Source organism: Nyctibius grandis, chromosome 1 (assembly GCF_013368605.1).
Source record: "Nyctibius grandis isolate bNycGra1 chromosome 1, bNycGra1.pri, whole genome shotgun sequence".
Classification (NCBI taxonomy): domain Eukaryota; kingdom Metazoa; phylum Chordata; class Aves; order Nyctibiiformes; family Nyctibiidae; genus Nyctibius; species Nyctibius grandis.
The window spans coordinates 42240854-42261420 of NC_090658.1; the positions used below are offsets into that span (position 1 = coordinate 42240854).

Sequence of the window (20567 nt, forward strand, 5' to 3'; positions counted from 1 at the left end):
TGAGAAGCGAACAGAGGACTGCAAACCCCCACGATAGGGAGAAGGATTTTCCTGCACATGCAACCACTTAGCGCTGCAGCTGTGCTGACAACTTGTGCCCCAAGTTCAGTAAATGCTAACCTCCTCCCCTTCCTCACATAGCTGAAAGAGAAAAACACCTGCACGGGTGGCTGAGAGCAGCGTCCCGTGCTGCTGTGGAAATTGAAGCAGAATTATGACCACCTGAGCAATTTCCCTGTGCTAGAGGAGCAAGGGCTGCCTAATCTTGGAAAGAGACTTACTGTTTCTGCTCCTGTGCCTCTCCAGATGTGCTTCTGTCAAGGGCTGTTTACGCACTGGCTCTGTGTGTGGTGCACTGCAATGTCACTCGGGAGCTTTCCCTGCCGATGCGGCCGAGCTGCAGGCGTGCTGCAGGTGCGCCGCGCACGAGCAGATGGGGAACGGTGAGGGCAAGGAGGGTCGATTCTCGCTCTGCATTGCATTTTTCTCACAGCGGGGTTCTCACTGTTTCTCTGTTACGCCTGGTCAGACGGGTGGAATTCTCGTTTCTAGTTCTACCAGTGTTGGTCCTGGGGAGCAGCATCTGCGCTGGCGCTAGAGAAACATAGAATGTTAGGGATTGGAAGGGACCTCGAAAGATCATCTAGTCCAATCCCCCTGCCGGGGAAAAAGGAGCCATTGAGGTTGCTTAGCAGAGAGGAAGAGAATTAATCTTCTAAAAGGAAAAGACTTGATCTTCCTTTACCATACATTTCAACACCAGCCCCTATATAAATTTAATATTGATTTCTTATAAGCAACGTATGTACTGAGGTTGTTGCTAAATTGTTTGCTGGATTATTTGAGGTGTTAGTGTCATGCTGCATAAATAGGTCAGTCAGCACATTTGTATTTAGCAGCTCATAAATCTGCACATGGTTTTATAATTTTCCACTTAGATTCTCTAAAAGTACAGTTGGAAGGACAACTCTGTGTTAAACAGTTAATACACTAAGGTAGGGACGTGAACACTGAGGCCAATTGATTTTGTATTCTTAGATGTACTTGCTCACTCCAGCTGCTGTGCTGCCTCCTCATACTCTGACTCCCTTGTCAGGGTATGTACAGGGGTTTCATTTTGGCTTCTATATTATTAGTAAAATTGTTAAATAATTTCGATTCATATGTCCAAAGTGCACCAATACAGGCAAAAATCCTAATCCTGTTTAGAATTTGGCCATATACTTCTAAATGTTGATGGTAAGAATATATTGAAAATATTAAGGTCTCCATTCTTCAGTCAAACTTCTACTACTTCTTCCAATTTCTTTTTCCAATTGTTCTTTAATCTCATTAGCACAGGAAACATTTTCCTGTGTGTGATGACTCATATGCTACACCTCTCAAAACTGGCCTGTTACATGTAGTTTCCCAAATCAAAATTTGGCTTATGGAAATGCTATTAACATTGTATCTGAAAGAGATAGCTGGGCTCAGCTCTCAGGTTGTGAACCACAAGGGACGATCCTTACATCTGTCTTGAGTAAATATGGAAATCTCCCAGAAGTTATAATTATGAAACCCTACTGTACAGAGCTACAGTAAAAGTATACTCTGGAGCAGGGTTTGAAAGAAATCCTGATCACTGTAGGACTTAGGAGAAAAAGTATCCAAAGACCAGCAATATCCAGGGAACAAGTGATGTAGAACACAGAAAAAATTTATCATGACAGCTCACTGTGTCTATAGGGGAAAATTCAAATAATATGTAGAATAAGATTATACAAGTCAGATCAACTAAAAACTAGTTTTTGGCCTGCTTTTAGGTCAAAACTTCTTAGTTTATGTGATATCACGGTTCATTCCTGAGATGCTAGGATTTGGTTATGTTTCATCAGAAAATTCCAGGGAATTTACAATGCTGAAATAATCAATTGTTGTAGATAAGAATAAAAAATTATTTCACAGATTTTTATCCCACACCGAGAGCTTGCACAGCTTTCCAGTGCAGTATTGAGCAAATTGTTTTAATAACTAGTAGAGAGCTCCTGGTTTAATTGTTGTAGTTAACTAGTTTATGCAGTTCAGTACTAAAGGGAACTCATGCATATTTACAGAAAGTAGCCAGGCCTGAAGCCTGGTAAAATTAAGCACAAATAACTTCATCAAAGGCAAAGATAAGTGTATGCTCAATATTTTCCTAGATTATGTCCAAGGCTGACAATCATGAATTGCCTAACAAAACAATTTTGGACATGCTGTTTTAAATTGTATTCCAGTGCCACACAGCTGTTGAGACTTTTTTGACTATTTAAAAAGAAAAGATGTCTTAGTATAACAGCTTACCTGTTACATTAGAGGAAAATATGATTTAAGGCTAAACAAGTGTGAAGAAGCTGTGAATTTAATGTAGGTAGAAAGTGACAGAGTTAAAGCTAGACATAGGGAACAGAGCATGCCAGGAAGGGCACTTTCTGTCTTTCAAAGAAATGAGTATTAGTACTGTCAGGTGATATGGTGACCTGACGGATGAGCAGTCTAACCCAACACTGCAGATCATGAGTTCCCTTCAAAATTATATTGTAGGGCAAATATTCATCCTAATTTGTTCAACTTGCATTTCAGAGCACAAAGAATAAAATAGTTATTCTTCCTTTTGTGAAGACCCACTCTGATAACATTGCATTTGAGCAAATGCTTGAAACCAACTTGCAGATCCCTGTGAGCATAAATTTAATTGATAATGACAATAGATATTAAATTGTGTAATTCCACTGAGTTATAATACAGCAGATGACTTAACAGCTCATTGATATGGCAGAATAAGTTAATTTACCATTTACTGCAGAAGATGTAGCATCTCTCTGTAGTTACAGTATTTCTTACTGCAGTCTCCTTGAAATCAGTTTGATTTTTCTGAGTTGTGCTCTTAAAATGAACGTTACAATAAATGTAAGTATTAAATATCTAACTGGAGAGTTAGACAAAGCCACTTGCTATTTAATGTTTTCTGATCTATTTACGTTACATTATCAGGTATTTTGAGGAGTGATGTAAGCTTGCTGTGCCAGCTCTGCTTCTGTTGGATCAGAGCCACGGTAGGATGGCCCTGGGAGAGCTAACTCCTTTTTTGTGGCCTTAGGAGAGCTAATTCCTGTTATGTGGTTTCATGGCTTTTGTCTGGCTCAGATAAAGCTCAAATCTGCCTGAAATATACCACGGTGACATACCCTACACCGCCCTCTTCACGCCGTAGACCTAACTCTTGTGGGACACTCATTACGCCTTATTAAAAGAACTTGCTAAAAAAATGAAACTGCATCCTTGCAACAGGAGGAGCAATGAGGGAAATAACAGTGTAGAAATCCAAACACCTTCAAAGCAGTGTTATGCAGTCACGTGTAATATACTTGACCAGTGTTCCTTATAAATTATAAATACGGTCTCAGCAAACCGATAGCTGCGTTCATGGAAAAGCTGTTTTCCTGCCTACATGGAACCTGCCTCTTACTTTCTTACCTGAACTTTAAAGCAGCTTTTTGTCTTCTGTGACAGAGCTACTGCAGCTTGCACATTCATCTTTGTAGCACAAGACACTCTCGCTTGTAGTAGCCTTCTTCAAGTTCTGGGTATGACCAACAGCAAAAACCCCAGCATTAGTTTCTCCTCAGCCAAAACCGACCTTGTTCAAGTACGGCCTTTAAATTTGCGGGCTTATTCTGTGAAACAATTTGGCTGTCTGGCAGGGCAGGGCAGGTATTTAAGCGTAAGGGCTTCCTGTGGTTTAAGATTTGACAGACTCCAGTTGGTGCCCCTAGTTATTTGACAGTGATGTGGCAACACTAAGTGGTTGCTGATGAACAGGTTTGCAGTGATCATGCCTCTGTTTTCTGTTTTTGTTTTTTGTTTTTATCTTTTCCTCAGGGGAAATCGCTCACATCAAAGAGGTTAACCAGTCTAGTGCAGTCCTACTAAAAGGATCACCTTGTAGCATGGAAGCAGACTCAAATGATTATACATACTTTGTAGCTCACTGATTGCCTGACTCAGAGGACAGTAGAACAAGATGTTGCATGAGCAAGGACCTGACTTGTTTTCTTTTGTGTATACTAAGGCATTACAGACTCCGAGGGACTCTCTAGCCTTTCGATGCCTCCATTTCGAAAACTGTCTGCTCACTTCCTCCTTCATATCAAGCTGGATCTGTGTCTTTTTATTTTCTGCAAGCTCAAGTACAGTGAAAAAAAAGCTTCTGCTAGGCACAGTTTATCAAAAAAATACGTCAATCAAAAACTGGAAGAAATGTAAAAAATGCATATATTAATAAATATACATATGGCATCACATTTATTGCACAATAAATTAGCACAGAAGGTTTCATTTCACTGATGTATTCACATTGAGAAAGAAAGCCTGTGTCTTTGTCTGTTGTCTGTATATTCTCTGTTAATGTTTCTTGCATTTATTTTTATACCATATTTAAAAAAGAACACCTTTTACTCCAGATGTATTAAAGTTGATCCTTTCTCTGTAAATTTGTGTATGTTTATATTGTTGTTTTATCTTTCATTAAAAGATGCAGAATCTCTTTCCTTTGGGAAGTTTGAGATTTTAATACTGAATCTGAAGATTAGTCAAGAGCAAAATCATCCCCAAAAGTTACACGCCTTGTGCTTTCTAAAAAGTTACATGAAATGGCATTTTCTTTCTCTCAGTGACACCTAATCAAACACACTTTATTGATAATCATTTACTTTTTATTTTCTTTTTATCAAGCTAGCAGCAGAGGGACCTTTCCAGCTTGCTCATCATCACATAAGCAAACCTTTCTTTAAGCTAGACCCATTCTGTAACACTGCAGCCTGCACAGTGATTCAGTCGCTACCCAAGACCGGATCGACTGAACTGCATTTCCTTAGGAACGGACATGAACAAAGCTAGCCAAGAACACAAGCGTGTATTTGCTAAATAGGAAGGACAGTGTTTCTTTCTTCTTGCTGTCGTTTGTGACACAATGCAACATTTTAAGCTGAAAAGGTTGTAGTTTGGGAGTGCTATGTATACTGTCTGTAGAGCAAACCCTGGGCGGTAAGGCAGGAGGCTGTCCTTTTAATTCAAGGGCTCTATTCAGGTGTGCTGTTGTATGTCTACTGCTGAGGTTACTCACACAGAGACCTATTGACAGATTTATGAGAGCATGTAGCCGTTGCCCGTGAGACAGCAGATACGGAGTTTCTGAAGCTAAACTGAGCTGGAACCAGAATTCTCTGCTTGGCCTAGGAAACAGCACTTTTGACTGAGGAAGATAATGTAAGGACAGTAGGCAGAATCTATGAGCAGAAAAGTGATGATAGGAACTAAGTCGAACGACAAAATGCTGATACCTCCAAGGCATTGTAGCGTGCACAGGACAAACAAGCCTTTTTAGCAATGCACAGGATAGACTCAGGACAGCCAGCTCTAGTACCATCTGTCGTACTGCCTTTGGTTTGATACTGAGAAACAGGAATCTTGTTTCAGAGGGACTACCAAAGCTAAAAATGCATACCCAAACACACAAAGTGGGACTGTCATAGACACAATCAGACAATGAATTTGGATACATTAATGCTAGAGTCATCTCATTAACATCAGATGCCTCCCTGAATTGCTGCTGCTAGGGACAGGGCTCCTGCGCAGGGCAGCTGTGGGCAGAAGGGAGCTGAGCTGCCTTCTGCAGGGAGCGCTTGCTTCTCCACCAGCTCTGTCGGTAGCCTGCTGCAGCCGTAGCCCTGACTGCAGCATTGCTAAAGAGGTAGTTTGAACAAACGCAGGACCAAATACATAAATCACCATGAATGGCAGTTTGCCAGGTTTTTGCTTGGTTGGGGTTTCTGGAGGTTTGGGATTTTTGTTTGTTCTTTGTTTTCACATGCTGTTGTGTTTCTGGTTTCTAGCTAGGATGATAATCACTGCTTTGAAATGTCTCAGTTTTTGTTAGCACAATTCTACTAAGCTTTTATCAGAAAACACTGGAAATGAACCACAAGAGCTTGATTTTACCAAGAGCTCCATCTAGGTCAACTCAAAATATTCACAGTCTAGGGAGGCCAGATGAATTTTAATAAATAGCCACACTGAACCCCAGATTTTAAACTCTGAGATTTAATTTTCCTTTGCCACAGAAATTCAAGCTCTGAGGCATGAACTTGGGGCCTGGCAATCCACAGAAATTTGAGCTCTGTTGCACTTCTCTGTGCCAAATAAGAGATATTTATTTCCAAACTCCTGCTGCCACCAATTGCATCAGCTGGTATATTGCTTGCTTTGCCTTAGGAGTTAACTAATTAGATACCAGTGTCTGCTTTGAAGAATCACTCCCTTCTAGTAACTAATGTTTCAAATCCATGCATTAGGTATTTCATGCAACTTTACCCATTTTTTTTTTTCTAAATCATTTTGCAACACCAACTGGCTGATAAAAAGATGCGGAGCATTTGTACTTATTCCAGTTCTTTTCTTTCAATAAATATGAAGTCTTTTTTGAAAGGATGTCTCTTCCTGTATTTGCACAGGATTTACCACAGTGTCTGTAAAGTAAAAATATGCACTACTAATATGGATTTCAAAGTAGTCAGGGAGCTGCATTAAGGTTTCATTTGAGCTTAGTTTCAAGTGATGCAGCTGCACTGTTACACATGAGTGAATTTGGCTCAAACAAAATCTATTCTACAACCAGTTGATTTTTAAAGGGTCTGTCTGCAGTCTTTTGATACCTCACCTGATCACTGTCATCTGCCAGTGATACAATACTGGGACCAGAAACTTCAAGTAGGGGCAAACTTCCTTTTATTTCACCACAAAGAAATGTTTTTGTTTCCAAATTTATACAAAGATCCACTTCCGAGAATTAAGATTAGCTCAGATTAAGGCATGTTTGTACAACCACCAAACAGCTGAAGTATGACTGTAGTTACACAATGATATACCCATTAGGAATTTCAGTGACGCGACGAGTCTGCTGAGGGAAAAAGGACCAAGAGAGAAACCCAATCTGAAGGGACCACATTTCTTGTCTCCTGGGGAAAAGCCATCAATCAGTGCCTGCTGGCTCTTCCCAGGAAGCTGGAAACACCCTCCGTTGAGTGACATTAATTGTAATATTCATTAAAATAACCAATTCATTAAAATTGGAACTTCAGTCTGAGAGTTGGGGTTCAGCAGTCTCTTTCCTTATGCATCCTTGTGCATAAAACAGCTCTTAAGCCTACAGGGGAAAGAAGTGTTTGCTGGTGCTGCTGCACTCTTGAGATGGTTTTGTGCTCCCAGACCAGCCCGGGAAGGAAAATGGACAGTAGGAGAGGTGGGAGCTTTCCTGGCACCTACCTGAGAACAGCAAAATATTCACCCATTCTTCCGTAAGGCGAGATTAAAAACTGCCCTCCAACCCTACAAAACTGAAGTGGGAGGAAAAAGGCCTTAAACAGTGATGAGAGAAATTGCAAAATGCTGAGGTGAAACAATAGTGGGGACCGGCCACAAATGATTGAGCTGAAGGTGAATACAGGAGTAAGAAATGGGAATTCATTGTGGTGACCAGAATGGAAACGACAAGGGAGGAGAACTGGGAAATTGGGTAACTGGGAACAAGAAAGACTGAATCCAGCTGGTGGATCACTGGCCTGTTGGCCATGGCCACACAGATTTGGAATCAAAACCCAAAATATCAGACAAGACCAACTGTAGCTGGCCCTTTAAAACCCAACGATGACATTTTTTCACTGGATAGCAATTAATACCAAATATAGGGAATTGCCTTTTTCAAATTGCATCCCTAAAATTGTTTGAAATCATGAGACATAAATGCCAAATAGTCATCCAAGAAATAACAAATAGGAAGGCAAAGACCAGTTCCAGAAAATGAGACTTATAGGAATGCATTTAAGATGTTTGTTTGTGTATTTTAAAAATGAATGAAAGCCAAAGCGGACAATTGAAGTGAGAGAAGGCTGCTTTCTTTAAGTAGCTGGAATGAAGAGCTGGGAATCACCACTGATTTGTTTGTGACTCTTCCATTTATTTATCTTTATGCCAAATGATTAACAGCTGTTTGAATTTAGATTTTAAAATTGCCACCTTTTTAATTTCCTTTCTAGCTAGAGATGCCACACATAGAACTAACACCACTGGACTTATTAAGTGCATAAAACATAGGTATTTTACTAAAAGAAAGTTAATAGCTGTAGGGACCTATACAAAATAAGGTTTCAATCCCAAGATATTCAAGGGAAATTATCCACAATTCCTTTGAACATTATTCTTTGTCCGCAATTCATTTAAGCAAGTTACTAAGTGGTTGTGAGTCATACCAATCTGCCTTTTGATCTGACTAGGCTGAACACATTAGTGCTTTTGTCTCCTGTGAGTTGAAGACAAGCTGAAGTCCCAGCATCAAAGAGGCGGAGGGGAAGAGAGGACGATCTCTCAGAGGCTGGGCTCCCCCTCCTCGTGCTGTTCTGGACTGTGGAGGCCTCAAGTGACATGTGTACAAATAAATGGGTTTTGTTTGTACAGACATCGGCTTGAGGACTGCAAAGTCTCTCCAGACAGTCATTATCTCTGCCGCTACAAAGTTTTTTTCCTAATACCTAAACTAAATCTCCTTTGCTTCAGTTTATCCTTTTTTTTTTTTGACCAGGTTGCTACAATCACTGTAATAATAAAATGTTCCCTACCTTTTTGCTCAAATAGGTAAGTGGCCATTGCAACGTTACAGCCACCTTTGGTTTTCTTACTGGTGTTCTCTGAAGTGTTGGGTGACTTTATTGCTCTCCTCTGGGTTGGGGCTGTTACAGCTTTCTTGGAGGACAGTGCCCAGAGCAGGCTGCAGGGCTCCCACACAGGTTTTACGGGAGGAGGGCAGAGGGTTAGTCTTGTATTTCTGTCTGTAAACACATCTATGTGCCCTGCCCTTTTTTTTGCAGTAGACGGCCACTTGAGTTGTGCCAGCTTATGTGGCACAGTGATGCCCAGATCCTTTGCAGTAAAATGTAGCTGGTTGTTCCCCCTTATGTGTAGCTGACTCCCCTTGGGTCAGTGAGGCGTCTTCAGTTGTCCATTGAGTAGCATCCTTGCTTTTCAGACCATCTTTCTCATTTGCCAAGGTCACTTTTCTTTTTTGATTCTAACCTGTGAAATGCTTTTAGTCCTTTTACCTGCGGTAACTCTGTGTATGAGAGCGAGGAACCTGCTGGCCTCATTCACGCACATGAATTCACACAAGCGCGTGAATGAGAGTGAGTACCATCATTGCTATTTGCCATAAGGGATCTGTACGTGTAAATTGTTAGGAGAAATTGCCGTGACTGTAAAATCTGACAACCTGCTCAAATACTAGATGACAGGCCTTATTTACAAGTGTGGACATGGACAGTAAATATCAAACAATATTAAGACACGATTGTAAATGTTACCTTGTTAGTGTCATTTGCACAATTTTTATTGTACTTTTTCTTAGCTCCCAGAACATATTTTTCTGCATTCACCTTCATTGGCTTTTTTTTGACATTTTGAAATCTCTCATTAGACTCATCACAGATTTCAGCTGTCAAGAGATACTATTTACCACCCTTCCTCTTGACCTTGCAGTGGCTTCTTCAGCTTGTGTATCGCATAAATGAAGCATTTCATTCCTCATATAACTTTTCTATCCACCTCTTTACTCCTTTTCCCCTTTCCTTTTTAAAAGATGTATGGCAATGGCGTATTTAATGTAACTTACTGTTCAACCTTTTTGCTGAAAGGAATGTATAACATGAAATCTATGACCTTTTTTGAGATCATCTCTTCTGATGCACTGTTCTTTATACTGCTCATCTTTTCTTTCAGACACTCTTTGTTCTCTCCCCCTCCCTCTCAGTAACATCTTTTTTAGGACTCTCCATCTTTTATGGTTCTTTTCCTTTGTTCCCCTGATCCTCACTCCATTGATCCCTCCTGCGTGTTCCTATGTTGCCCACTAATGCTCTTTACACTCACCTCCTCTGTTTTATCTGTCTTGGAATTGAAAGAAATTAAAAGAAAAAAAAAAAAAAAAAAGAGAAAGCATTAAAGGAAACGCAGGCCAGTGCTAGGGTCAGGGCTGATGCAGAATGTGCCTCTAACTGTGACCTGATCTCAGGGGACCGTCCTGCCCCCAGGTGCCTGCCTTTCCCCTTCCCCACCCTGGTCCCACCAGTTCTCCACTCCTCCTTCAGCCACTGCTGCCCCAAACTCACCTCTTCTTGAGATGTTGGTGGGGACCATAACCACACAAAGCTTTTTGGGGCAGGGGGCATAAATGTGGAATTTCATCAGTGCCAAGACTTTATTTTAAATGTTCTGGTGTTTTAAAAGGAGATACTAGCAGCAAAGTAAACTCCTGAAGATACAGTGCAGGCAATTAAATAGATAATGCTCAATTAATGAGGGAATTGGTTTCCAGAAAGTCGGTTTTAGGGATCAGTTAAGTTTGTAGTTCCTAAGTCAGTTTGGGTTGCTCCATTTCTCCTTCCTCCACCCCACCTGAATTACTGCAGCAACCTTGCTGGGGCCCTGACCAGCCAGGCCTTGCCAAATCTCTCTTCTCTTGCTTTCCTTCTCAGTCATTTTCCTCATCCTTTTCTGTCGCTATTGCAAACCCCAGACGTGAGGGAGTAACTGCAGCTGTTCTCCAACTGGTGCATTTGTGTGCAGGGCGGGGGGACTTTCACTTATGTATTATTTTTCTACATGTAACGTGAACACTTGAAATGTCAGACTTTCATTTTGTTCCAAAGGGCTTCTTCCCAGGGCAATTCCTGTCATACAGACCTATGTCATCTACTTTTTCTGTATCCTTGTGTATTATTGACATTCAGACATTTTATTGGGAAAAAAAATAACAAAACCAACCAAACAAAAAAAACCATGGGAGATCTGAATTTTAGATATTTCTTCTGGTGTTGGTCAGAACTAGCTGGAACAACAGACAAATTGACCTCTACTCTCTACCGAAACCCCATTGTCAAGTTAAAACTGCACTCTGGGATTCCTGTCTGCAAGGAGCGCTGAGCATCTGCTGAACTTTCAGTGCCTCTGTTGGCATCTCCCACTGTTTCTTCCTGCCCCAAACTTACTCCCAGCGTACTTCCACTGAAATCAGAGATGTAAAACGTGTAAGGCTGACATGAAAGTGCAGGAGTTACCCTTTGCTCAGCAGGTACAATTGTGCTTGCTGGCTGGATGTCAGTTGTGGCACCTTTTTGGTACAGTATGGTGGGGTTGGGTTTTTTTTGAAAGATGGTCTGGGCTTCTTCTGCCACTCCCTCGGCCTCAGACCACATCTATGTGCTGGGATTGCACCTTTGTCTCAAGAAAGCTTTTGAAGGTAACCTGTTTCCACCAACAGCACGGACTAGGGAGAGTGGCTTTAATCACTTTGTGTTTTTTAATGAGTAATAAAAAACCAAGGGTTTGGAGGCCACAAGACGGAGAGAGAGAGAGAGGAAGGAGGGAGTGATAAAAATAAAGAAGAGCATAAAAATAACAGCTGGGATAGTGACATGAAGGCCCAACACCAGCCTCTCATCATGGCTATCACTTACTTTTTGTATCCTGAGAGCGCTCACGGATGGCTGCCGACCTCCTGCTTTGTGTGCTTAATGCTGTGACCAGCAAAGTGTGAGGAGTAAGCAGAAGAGGAGAGAGAGAGACCAGAGGACACGTGTGTGTTTGGTGGCACTGCCTGACCTTGGGGGTCAGCACTGGGAAATAAAAAGCTGAGCGTTGGGAAGGAGGACTTTGATCTACATGGCTGCCTTTGAACCACGCAGAGCCCGCTGCTTTTATTTTTCATCTAAATAAAGATTTTGAATGCGCTGCCCCAATTACATTGTGTAAAAAAAAAAAGAAAGAAGGAAAAGAAGAAAAAGCCTTTACATACCCAATGTGGTGAAGAAGTCTAATGTTGTCCGTAGAAGCTGCCTCCTTTTCCTGTTCCTGAGAGCTTCTGCACCAGGATGGAGCTCGTTACTCCCCATTTCTGAGGCCTCGCGGTCTTGTGCATGGAAGAGCAGTGGTGGCTGCCTGCTGCTTCTTGCTGGGTCAAAGCAGAGCTGTCTGCAGCAGGCAGCATCAGCCCGCCATGTAGTGCAGAAATGGTGCCTTTTCACAACTCGCTCTTCTGGATACTGTTGCTTTCTGTTTATGGGCGCCGATACGGTATAGCACCACCATGGCCGGTGTATCAGTGCTGACCTGGTACAATACTGCCAAAATTTTAATTCTGCTAAGGAAAAATGTGTAATCTGAATGGTACTAGTTACTTTGACTTGTGTAGTGCTGAATGTGAAAAATAGTGATTATAGAAATTTATTGGATGGGACGTTTTTGGTATTCATTATAGACCATTATTTGAGAAATCTAAATATAGTATAAAACCAGAAACACAGGAAGGAAGATAAGTCAAAACAATTTTCTTTACCATAGTAAAGCGAACTAGTTTGGTGTGACCCAAAGTTTGCTTTTTTTTTTTTTCTTTACGTTTCCCAATAGTTCTGAAGTTATAATATGCCACGTCTTTCGGTTTGATTTTTGTTTTTCTTCTGGTCAACTCTTGCTGATTTACGCGCTGAGAACTGACATTCACGGGAAGCACAGAACCCCGGCGTTATTTTTCTCCGCTAAACCCTCGGCTTCGGCGGCGTTAGGAGCCGCCGGGCAGCAGCCGCAGGTTTTGCTTCCAACACCGGCAACCGACCGACGAGCCCGAGGCGGGCGGCACGGCCGCCCCCGCAGCCCGCTCCCCGCGCCGGCGGGAGGAGGGAGGGGGCCGGGCCGGGCCGGGCCGGGGCGAGGCGAGGCGCGGGGCGTGGCGCGGAGGTCCCGCAGCGCGGGTGGCGTAGCGGGAGTGACACCTCGTGGGTGCGCGCGCGCGGCGCAACGCTGCCGTTCCCGCCAGGTCCCGAGCGGGCAGCGCCCAGGGGCGCCCCGTGGCGGGGGGGGGCGGGAGCGGGTCCCCCGGGTGCCGCCGCGGGGCCCCCCCGCCTTGCGCTGCCCGAGCCGCGCGGGCTGGGTCCTGCCCCTCCTCGCACGGGCCCTCCCTGACCTTCCCCTCTCCCGTCGCGGCTTTTTTTCCCGGTGAAAGAGCGGGGGTCCCACAGAGAGCGTGCGGGCTGGGGTGAGCGGGGTGGCGGGAGCTGGTGGTGGCAAGTGGGGGGTGATCCATCGTGTGCTGAGGTTGAGCTCAAACTGCCTCGCCTCGTTAAACGCTGATGAGGCCGACGCGTGTTTTCCTGATCACACAGTCAACAGCTAAAATCCAGCACAGCTGACAGCAGCCGTTATTCAAAAAAAACCACCAACTTTCTTCATATCCCAACAAAAAAAAACATGGAATATTTGTGCTAGGTTACCTCACAGGAGAGCGTCTCTGTTAAGATGGTTCCCAGAAACCGATGTCGCTGCACGACAAGGAATTCCTCCTAGGTCCTTGGGATTGTATCCAGATGCACTGGGCTTGGCTTGAATTGACATCAGTAGCTGTGTGCACCGACTTAAACAATGAAAAATCACAGTGCTGCGCCACTGAACGTACAAGTAGCCCCAAACAAAGAAGAAACGAGGGCAGCCATGGGGCAAAGCCAGAACATCAAGGTCTGACTTGACTCTGGAGACGTGAAGAGGCTGAGGACTCACGGAAGAATAGTTGCACAGATTCGACCACGAGTGCCCGGGGAAGCCTGGGCATGTCCCTGGGAGGAAGCCCCAGTGCAGAGCTCCCTTCCAGCAGGCTGCCCACGGGGAAGGGGGGCTTTGAAGTTGTGCATGGGAGCGCTGCTTCTGGTTGTTCCCCTGATGGCATCCAGGGCAATGGGATTTCGGTCCAATGGTCTGTAAGCCAACAGCCTGGACAGAAGGAAATCCACTCCCACCTAGTTATGGTTTTTGGGGGAGCCTCCTGGTAAGGGTTAAAATATCACTGGTTAACCACGGCCAAAGTGCAATGGTACAGTCTTGATGGCTCTCCACACTTCACTTGCTATCTCTGTCTTGGTGAGAACAAGAAACCAAATCTAAAAACTGTGCTTGAATTTCATGGGCTTCCACCTGTGTGGTTGGTATGTTTGTGTGTGCTGAAATATTGTATGCAAATAGATGGGTTTCATTTGTGTTGATTTTACGCTGCCTTTCCCCTCTTCTCCAGAGCCCCTAGTCCCTGTGATTGGATGGCTGAGAAACTCTGACTCTGTGTATTTCAACCTTTTCCATTTGATATTTTTTGCATATCCCATTCCAGCTTTACCAAAGAACCTGTGCTCAGTCTGGGAGGACAACAGGCAAAGCAGGGCCGTGCTCCCTTAAGGACCTCAGACCCTGAACCATTCTGGGGAGGCTTTTCTGTGGAGAATTACGTATGTGAGGCAATACTCTCCAGCTTTGAAACTCAGAGGATGAAAGGAATGCTTTTTCTCCATTAGTAGTAGACAGCCAACTTTCATAACATAAAGTTTAATGAAAAATGCATTAGGTATTTATATGTAATATTTTTTTATATCTGGAATAGATGTTATGGAAAGCAATTGTCCTGGCTTTAGGGGATGGAGAGAAAGTTTGTCTTTGCTTAGATATATAACACTCCCCTTTAGGATGGTGTCATTTGATAATTCCTGCCATATGTGCTTATGAGTAGGATGTTTTTGTTTCCTTACTGTGTCTCCCCCCAAGTCCTGCTGAGTAATATTTCAGATGGTCACGGTCAAAAAAAGCATGTGACAACTTCCAGATGTTCCACTAATCAAAGCGATCCGCAGATCTAAGGGAGCACACCAACAGACAAATGAAGGATAACTTGAAGGGCTGCAGTCTAGGTGGGGGGTCACGTTCAGAGGTGGCGTAGCAGGCTGAAGGATAGTCTTTTAATATCTGGAGAATTCACTGGTGACTGCATCATTTGCTAAAAATGAGACAGTCTGATGATGTGGTTGGGCAGGCAGTAGAAACTGAAAACATGGGGTCTGGTTGTGGTTTTCCCACAGCTTGGAGCTGTGCTGACTTCCCAGGGGAGCGAGGAGGGCTGTCACGGTGCAGCGTAGCTCTGAGCTGGGATGGCTGCTGGGCTCCAGCTCGCATGATGCAGCTGGGGCTAAGAAATACAGCCATGGCCTGCTGCCATCCACTCCACTACCACCTCTGGGGCTGCTTCTTCGCCAAGCTGGTGGTGCGGCATTCAGTTGAGAGAGGGGAGGACACCTCTCAGAGCAGGGAAACATGCCTGCTTCTGGCTTGCTCCTAGCTGGCCACTATAGGCACCTGTTTAGGCATTAGTAACTAGTCCACAGCTGGGTTTTGGGAGCCCTTCATCAAAACCCTTCATCATCCCAGGTGATTTTTGTTGGTCCATGCTCCCAGCTTTATAGAAACAGACATGACAATTGAAAATGTAGAAACTCTTCGGGAACGTAGAAAGATTTGTCATCAAGGGGAAAAAAAACCCCACGCTTGTATTAATCAGTGGCAGCCTGACATTTGTAGAGTCGAATGAGCATGGTTGTGTGGTGCAGCATGTATGGCGCAGCCAGTGGGAATGGTAGGATGGAGGCTGCACGTTGCTTACTGCTGTCGCGCAGGCTGGGCGGTCCTGTCTCTGGTCACAGGAGGGACAACGTTCCCACCCCACAGGACCCTACAGCAAGTCCGCTGGTTCCTTTTCGTACGCTGGCATTTCATGTGGCAGTGCCTCCGCTGCTGACGGCATCGCCTTTGAAACAGATGTGCTCTGCATCTGCCCACTGGGTGTGCAACCGGAACGGCTCTGCTGGAAAACTGTTTTACAAAGCCTTCCATGTGGAGCAGTGATGGGGAGGGGCAGGTATTATTATTATTATTATTAATCATTATCATTATTATCATTATCATTAATTATTTCTTCTACTACTACTACTGCTATTACTACTAATAATTTGTGTGGAAACATTGCTGGCTCAAAACCTGGCTCAGCTGCTGATGGAGAAAGGAAGATCTGATCACATTGAGGGAACTGCTGGGGTTTTGACCATTACTGTGACTCCAAAAGGCTGATGCTCTTGAAGTGTAACTATTTGGGAGATTGCTACCGACCACTCTTTCCCCTTGATAGTTAGGCTTTATGTGACTTTTCATGAAATCCTATACGGGTCTTTTACCGCTTGGGAGGTAATGGTGTAACATGCTAAGAAATTGAGTTCCTTACTAGGAAAAGGAACAACTTTGTGACAGTTTGTCCACCATGAAAGGTGACTTTTGTCAGTCAGGCTCTCCGTATTGCAAAGAACTTCTATCAAGACTGATCCTTGGTTTTGTTCAAGGAATCCCTTTGTACGTACACAGAGGGGGAAAGACCAATACACTGCTCACCTGGAAAATCAGACCACTGTGGCTGTGTGTGTGTGGAGGGGCCTGAGCCTGAGAAGGGCATTGGTAGCAGTGTGGGTGCCTTGGAGGGGGCACACCACGACATGGGCAAACACCCAAAAGTGAGGAGGATGCTGCAACTCATGAGAACGCTGGTACCTGAATGTGCTGCAGGAAAGTGGTGGCCATGAAAAATTAGATCTGGGCCATATATCAGGTAGTTATTGTGATGGGTCATCTCTGACCTAATTCATGTCTGTAAGACTGGGATAACAAAGTCATCTTCTGTTGTAAACCCTGAAGAGGTTTGAAGGCCTGGGTTCTTCTCCTAGCTGGAGCATCGACAGCATGTGCTTCCATCATCATAATGTGGTTGTCAAGACTGCAAGCTTGTTGCCCATGTCCACAGGGAAAGTTATAATTACCTTTGGTAAATTAAAAATGGAAACCATTCACTGCACTGGAAGTTGACTCAAGAAGGAGAGATCATCAGTGGGGAGACTTGATAAGGAAAATAAAGCTACTGGATCACAAACCAGAAAACTGTGGGAGAAAAAAACAAGTGTCCTCTGTCTGCTATCTACTCATCTATTGGTCATCCACCCATCTCTCTACTAGCTACGTATTTGGGTGTTTTTATTTAAAAAAACGAGCAAGGGAGCGGCAAGGGGAGGTCTGGCTGGGGCAAGAGGAAAGCGGCTAAAGGACCTTTTCCCTGGCTGGTAAATCTGTGCCTGGTCTGTCATCAAGGCTTCGTAGCTCAGAAATAATTGCATTTTGTTCTTCAAAAGATGTGTCAGTCTGTTATGGATTAAGAAGACAGTATGCTTTCCACATTTACTCTCCCCGCAAAGACTGATTTTTGGAGGATTTGCTAGTCACTTCATTTCAGACACATTTCTTAATGTGTTTGGATTTCTTTGTGGTTAAACTTAGACTCTGTCCTCCCTGAATCCTGTAAGGCTTGTTGTGCAGTGTTTGTCCTTTCATTATCATTACCGATACATACCCTCTACTAAAATAATTTTGTCAGGCTAAAAATTACAAATTAAAATATTGTCTCAGAGGGAGGACCCCAAATATAGTTTTGTAACAAAAATTCCCCAATCATTTCCAGACTGAACTTAATTTAAAATGAAAGATAAATCTTTCCCTTTACTGCTGACCAGATGTGATCTTCCCAAACCTTCGTCTATGAATAATCTCTCTGAATTTTCCCGCTATTTCAATATCCCAGCCATACTGAACCCAGCCTGTGGCTCTAGCACCCATTCAGGAAAATGTGCAGACAAGGCCAATGCCTGACATCTCTATCCATTAAAATCAATGGTCACACATCGTTTACTTTACTTTCTCAGTTTTCATTCCCTTCCATTGCTTGTTTGCAGCTAGACCTCCATTTTACCCTTTTTAATGGGAACTTGGGAAGTTCCCACTACTTTCCTGTCTCTGCCTCTTCTTTCCTTAGAGTCTCTAGTCTCTTTCCCTTATTTTAACAGCCATCATTCTCATCTGTTGACTGCAGATCTTGGCCAAATCTTGATAAAGTCAACAGAAAGGTTTTCCCTGGAATTTTTAGCGTGTTTCTGTTGTGTTTTTTCTTTCCTCTCCTTATTCTTCTTGCTGCCTGGCTGGCTGATTTAAACAAATATTTTCAGAACAGCTTGTCCTTGGTTAACTAAACTGGTAAATAATGGATAAATATAGCTTTGATTGGGAACAGCTTTCTGGCAAAGGGTGGAGTACAGCACTAAAGAAGAATTTTTCTCACCTTGAGTCAGGGGATCTGGTTGGTTAAATTAAAACCATTTACTTAACCTGCCTGTACAACACATAAACATCAGAGATGTCCTTTAGCTCAGTGATACTTCATGCTGGCTACGCTACACTAGCTGCAGCACCTGCTGGGCAGTAATTCTATTTTGTAAAACAGAAATAGCCTCGGTTTCTTTCTTTCTTTGTACCAAAAGCAGCACAAATCTAATTTATATATTTAAGCAAAGGCTCAGGCTTACTTTTCCCAGTTGTTCTTTTTTTGCATCATCTGGAAAGGAAATGTTGTTCTGTCATAAGCTTCAAGCTTCAACATGTAACAATTGAATTGTAAGTTCCTCTGTGTCCTAAGACTGGCTGCCTACCTCCATAACTCAGTCCTGCTATGGCAGTGCTGTCTTCTTATCAAAATGCACTTCACGGAGCCTACAAAAGGATGTTGCTATGTTTGTTAGGATGAAACTTTACATATTGACTAAAAAGCATGCAGAAAACTTTTATAGATATATTTCTATGTGTTTACTCACATGGAGGGTCTAGAAATACAAGCATTACAGTGTTCTTGATATATGTAGTAAAAGTAAATACCCAACTCGCAACAGTAATATGAATATAAGTCATTGTATTTTGAATTTTTATTGTAATAAATTATAGCAATTGTTCACACAACCCAGCTATTATCTCAGATTGTCTCTCTGCAGAATCTCAAAAACAATCTGAGTCATCCCGACTTGATTCATGTTCAGTTCCTGTTTGGGAAGGCTTCCCTCGCCATCAGACCGCCTGGTAACATTTTTTTCTGTGTAAGCTCAGATTCTGTACAACAGTCCCACAGTCTATGGCGGGTGCTGCAGCATGAATCATGGAAAACATGCACGCCTGCTTATTTGTAGCTGGTTATTTCTGCAGAAGTCCATGTGGAAGAAGAGCCATGGGATTTTTTTTCCTGCGTGATATGTGTGTCTTTTTGGCACTGTGATGGGAATTGTTTAATAGAGACATATCAAACGTATCAAAAGATGCCCAGCATTTGAGAGAGGGAGAAGAGGTGGAGTTGACACATAGAGTCAAGACTGAACATCAACCAGTTTCAGAAAGAAAGAGAGTGAATTTGCCTTTATGAATAAAGCAAGGCACCAGAGAGTTGTCTCCCTGTTTCTCCCAGGGTCCTCTTCACGTTTTGTCACTAAATTCTTGTGAAACTTTTATTTATCTTTGTTTTGCCTTTATTTTACCTATGTATAATATGTTATATTAATTAGTACATGCAGAATATATTCTTTCAATTAGTACATGGAGTACATAGCTTATAAATAACTTTGGCACTCTCTCCTGAAAAGTGTGATAGAAACAGAAAAAATTACTTCAACTTGCCAACCTTCCTTACCTCCGTTGAGAGAGGCCTCACTTGGGAGAGACCTCTCGGAGGTGAAAATGCAGCACAGTAACTCTATGTAGTATCTTGGACACGAAGTGAATAATAATGTGTGACTTCAGGGAAATGAAGCTACATAGAATAATGATGACACTAGCTAACATTTCTGCAGTTGAACAGTTCAGCAGTGAGCAGCTTTGTTTCTGATAGTGTCATGCAAAAATATGGTACTCATTTTACTATTAGTAGCAGTGGTAGGATTAAGGGCCAGTAAGAGAATAAAATAATCACTTAAATTATCAGCAGGTGTTACAAAGATTAGGGCTATCATATATAATGAGGATTAAAGGAACTCTAGAAGAAAACGTCTGAAGTGTTTGGTCATTGGATGGCAGATGACTCAGCAACAGTCACTTGTTGGGTGGGCAAAAGTGAAGTCAGACACAGAGAAACAAGCTGCAGGGGCTGCGCTTGCTGGCGGGAGCACCCTCCGCTGGGGAGCAGTGAGCTTACACAGGACACGCTGGGTCGTGTCCAGGGCATCAGCTGGACCTGAGCTCCAGGAGCAAAACTGGTCAAAAACTGATGTGACCCCTGGGAAGTCCCAGCTCCTTGGGGGTTGGAACTAGATGATCTTTAAGGTCCCTTCCAACCCAAACCATTCTATGATTCTATGATTCTAATATGCATTTTTGACAGGGAGGCCTTGTTTGCCCTGTACGTGTGTCGAGCACTGACTTCAGGCACTCCTAAAGACTGCCTGAAAACCAGAGAGAATGCGGGCAACAGCTCTGAGAGCAACCAGGAGACTGGAAAGCCCCTTCTGGTAGGAGTTTTAGGTACGCGGTCTTTTAAGAGTATCAAGAAAACGTTAAAGGGTTACCGGTTACAGACAGTAAGTATTTACTTCACGACTAATGCTCTTCCAATCTAGCAAATAAAGATATAAAAAGATCTGGTGGCTGGAGTTAGACAAATGTGCAGGAGGAAAAGGCTACACATTTCACCAGTGAAATACTTAGCTGCTGGCGTGGATTGCAATAGGTTATTG

General features: G+C 43.2%; 1 protein-coding gene across 1 annotated transcript in view; it reads left to right on the forward strand.

Annotated features, from left to right (window-relative positions):
* The window catches only part of RGS7 (regulator of G protein signaling 7), a 266477-nt gene that overhangs the window by 245370 nt on the left and 540 nt on the right, over window positions 1-20567 (forward strand). The window lies entirely within an intron of this gene.